A 4,560-nucleotide genomic window follows, 5' to 3' on the forward strand; every position below is an offset into this window, starting at 1 on the left:
CAAATTTTGCCTTTCAGGAAAAAACGTGAGGGGGTGATTTTTTAAACTCACCATTTAAATTTATAAGTTTTTAAAAGGTTTGCAAAATTTTAAGGGAGGGGCCCAACTTGAGGGACAGCGGGGTTTTGCCCCCCAAACTGCCCTGCCGTGAGTGGGTGGGCTTTGGCCCAGAAAACCGTTTCCCCCCTTTTTTGCCCTTTTTCGATTACCCGGGAGAGCGCGCGGGAATGCCCAAAAACAAAAAAAACTAAAACCATTTTTCCTACCATTAAAACCCAAGGTTGCCCCGGTTCCTGAAATTTTTTCTAAATCGAGCTCAAACGGTAAGGTTATTAACCCCGCCATTTTTTAAAATAAAACCCGGAAAGCACATTGGTGAAGAAAGGGGGGGGGCCCTTTTAGAGGGTGTGCTAGGGGCCCATTTAGCCAATCAAAAAACATGGGTTTAGCTAACCAATAAAAGCCCCCCCTCCCTTTTTCCCCGGGGGGGCCTTCAAAAAAAGGGAAAAGATCAGGGTTTCCCAAAAGAAGGGACAGGCTGTGGGAAAATAAAAAAAAATTATGGTGAAAAAAATGCTTTTTTTAAAAAACCCGATTTTAACATGTTAGACTGCACCCCATAAACACAATAAACCCTAAAAAAAATCCACGGAACCCCCCCTTTTAAGTCTAGCAGCTTTAGCTTTTGTTTTTTGGGTTTAGGAAGGGACAAAAACATTTAATAATGATTATAAAAACCATTTTAATTGTTTTTTTTTGGTTGATACAGGGAAAGAAAAAATTTAAAGTCATTTTAAATTTTTAAAAAACCCCTTTACAAAACAGAAGTCTCAGCCCAGGCATCAATAACGGGGACTTGAGTAATTACATGTATCTTACCCAACCAAAACACACATAACGGGAAAACTGTAGAATTTATGAGCATTTTTTTTTCTTTTTTTAAAATATTTGGTCCTCGTGTTTTTTTAAAAATTCACAATATTTTTCAAAAAAATTTTTTTAAAGGGGCCCGTCCATCATTTAAAAGAGTACTGGATGATGAGGATTTCAGAGGGACAACCCCCCGATCAAAGATCGTCAGAGGAAACCCACCCCTTTTCCCTTTTTTTAAATAAAAAAAAGTTTTCCAATAAAAACCCTCTTTTTAACAGGGCAAAACCTTTAAAGCAAACCCTTAAACAAAAGGGGGAACCCCACAAACCCCTTTTTATTTAGCAGCCCGCCCAAAAATCGGGTTTCTGTTTGAAGACAAAATAGACAAAAAAAGAAAAAAAAGTAACTAAACCTCCCAAACCCTAAAACTGAAAGGGGATTTTTTCATTTTTTTTTGGTGCTACTGCAAAAGGGGTATAGGTTTATGCCTAAGACCCACAGGTCCCCCAAAAAGGTGTTTAAGCAGCATTTTTGACCCAAAAACATCTTTATCGGGGGGGAACGGATCCGAAGGCATTTCTCAAACCCTTGGTGCCCGAGAAAGGTGATAGTTGGAGACTCGCTGGTAAAACCCAGCGGTGTATGGGGAAGGGCTCATCAGATCTGGCCAAAAAGGTGGGTAAGCCTCACCCCCCAAAAACCCAAAAAGGGAAACGGATGTTTAAATTGGGGGCAGGGATTTTGGTGGGAAAATCGAAAGTTTTCTTTCAAAATCCCCTTTTAATTTTCTGAGTTCCCCAAACAGCGGGGGAAAATGTTGACGAAGATCACTTTTTTAAATTAAAAATTTAAATTCTTAAACTTTTTCCCGGGAAAACCCCCGGGGAAAAAGTTTAAACGTAAAATTTAAAAGGGATAGTTCACCCAAAAATGAAAATTGCCCCAGATTTCTCCACTCTAAACCCAAACCCCTGGGGTGTTTTGGGATTTTTCCTTCTTTCAGAGGGAATTCATCCATTATCATAGTAAAAAAAAAAAAAATATCCTGGTTTTCCAACATTTAAAAGGGGTTGAAGGGGTTTTGAAGTTTTGGGAAGCAAAATAAAGTGTGCCCATTATAAAAAAAGTGTCAATTCAATCAATAGAACGGCAAAACGTCATGAAAAAATGCTTTCAACCTGAAAACAAAAATTTTTTAGAAAAATTTGACAATAAATTTAAAAACTTAGATAAAGCACTTTTGTGGGTTATATAATAGTACCTTCAGATTGTTTTTTTTAGAAAAATGATGGGGGGGTTCCCAAAAGGCGGCAAAAAAAAACAGGGAAAACAGTGTGGCCCCCATCCTGAACTAAAATTTGAGGGACTTAAAGGGGGTCTATGATGCTGTAAAAAGAACAGTAGTTGGTATTTGGTTGTAAGGGCAGTGTTTAGGGGTTTTTAAAGGGGAAAAAAAAAACAAAAACTTTTTTAAATAAAATTTTACATTCTTTTTTCCCCCGTCTTGACACTTTTATTTATTGGCTGTCTAGGGGACAGCCCTCAAGCCTACGGTTTTCACCCAAAAATATTTTAAAAATTTTTTTGTTTCGAAGACAAAACTGAGTTTTAAGGGGTTTTGGAACGATACGGGGGTAAGTAAATTAATGAAAAAATTTTTTCATTAATTTGAAAAAGCGAATTTAAAGGGACATTTGGCCATGATGGTTTTAAAATACTCTGTTTTGGCTCTGCACAAACCCCACAAAACACACACCCCAAAACACACACAAAACAAAACCCACACACACACACACCCCAACACAAAAACCCACACACCACACCCCAAAACAAAAACCGAAAAAAAACCCCCACCCCAAAAAAATTTTGGGGTTTTGGCTTGCTAAAGGGGGTCCACCAGGGGTTTTAAAGGTGGAAAGAACCCTTTGGGTTTTTCACCCCAAAAAACCAAAATGACTTGAATTGAGACGGTTTGGGTTTTGGGGGTTGAGTCGACAGTTATCAGTGTTGAGCACATTGAAATTTTAACAATTTTAAAAACTTTAAGAAGTAATTAAAAGGTTACAATTTTTTACTTTTGAATTTGGGGTTAATTGTAACCCTGTAATCTATTAGTTTTCCAAAAAGATCCTTCCCAACACTGGAACGGGACAGGATGGCAAAAATCGTCAGATCGCGGTGGGTAAGTTTCGGGACTCTTTTCGAGTGGGGCACAGGAAAAAGGCTTTACAGCGGACAAAATCCCCAAAAGGACGCATTGACTGTCTTCCTTTCCCTTTTTTAAAAACCCAAAACCCAAAAAAATATTAAAAAACCTCACCCCAAATTTGATTATTAGAGCTGCAGCTAACTAATTAATTAATTAAAAGTGAAAAATTAAAAAACCCAAAAACCCCAGGGTTTGGGGTTTTAAACGTTACTAAACAGGAAACAGAATTACAACAAGTGATGATGGACAACAAAAACATCGCCCTATTAAAAATGGTAGAAAAAAATCAACCAAAGTAATGACGGGTTAACCCCACCGGGTCAGAAATGACGGATCTGCCCCCAGAGGTTGGGGATTTTTGGATAGAGAGGGGGTCTCCTTTTTTAGCAGGGAAAACCTCGGATATGGATTTTTTTCATTGGTTTTTTAAACACTTAAAATTTAGTAGGTAGTGAGGGGGCCGGACACCTCTTTTCAAAAATGCCGTGCAAATTACAGTTGAACTAAAAAAGAAGTTTGACCTTTTCCCATGAGAGGGATGAAGTGTTTCCCCAACCTTTTTTTCATCTAAAAGAGCATTGGGGATCCGCTGTCTTTGCCCCAAACTAGCTCTTAAAACCACCTGTCTTTCTAGATGCCCAGCGGCAGTCGTTCGCTGGATTGGGGTCAAAAAACCCGGAAAATCAGGTCATGGCAAAGCTGGGAAAGATTTTAGAGGAGAGTGCGGGTTTTGTCTTTAAGTCAATGTTAAAACAAAAAAAGCTTTTTTTAAGAGTAAATGTTGGTACCATTTAAAATTTTATTTTAGATGATCTAAAAATCCCCAATTAATAATGATGTTTACCGTTACATTTTGGGAAAATTTTTTACTTGCTAGACTTTCCCGTCTGACAATTGTTTTGGGGCGTTAAAAAGGGGTCTGTCGGGGGTTTTCCCGAGGGGTAAAGGGGTTTGGGTTTTAAAAAAGTCACGCAGATTGTCTTGGTTTCCCAAAAGGCAAAAAAAAAATGCAAGTTTCAAACCCGCACAACAAACCCATTGCCCCGCCCTACGCTGGGTCAGGTGGGTATTTGCCCGTGCCTTTTGGGCCCCAGGTGGGGGTGAAGAGTGGTGTCCTGTAAAAGAAAAAAATTTTTTTTTTGGGGTTGAGCAATTTCTGTTTTCAAAAAGGGCAATCCTTTTATCAAAGACACTGCCTCTGCTTTGGTAAACGAAACCCCACCCCCGGTTTCATTGAAAGGGGCCCCACTGTGATTGGGGTAAGCACAACCGAAGTCAATTTGTTTGAAACTCCAAAACCGGGGTTAGGCACCAGGATGTTTCCCGTTTTGGATATCACCAGGGGAAAACTCCCGGTCAAACGCAGGTTTCACAGCTTGGACTAACGACAGATTAACCAGCGAGCTTTTCCTTTATTATGTGTCTGAAAAAGTGAGTACTGAGCAAAAGGGGACTGCAAAGGTTTCGGGGTCTCCCTA

The sequence above is a fragment of the Cyprinus carpio genome, chromosome B3 (genome assembly GCF_018340385.1).
Source record: "Cyprinus carpio isolate SPL01 chromosome B3, ASM1834038v1, whole genome shotgun sequence".
Taxonomy (NCBI): domain Eukaryota; kingdom Metazoa; phylum Chordata; class Actinopteri; order Cypriniformes; family Cyprinidae; genus Cyprinus; species Cyprinus carpio.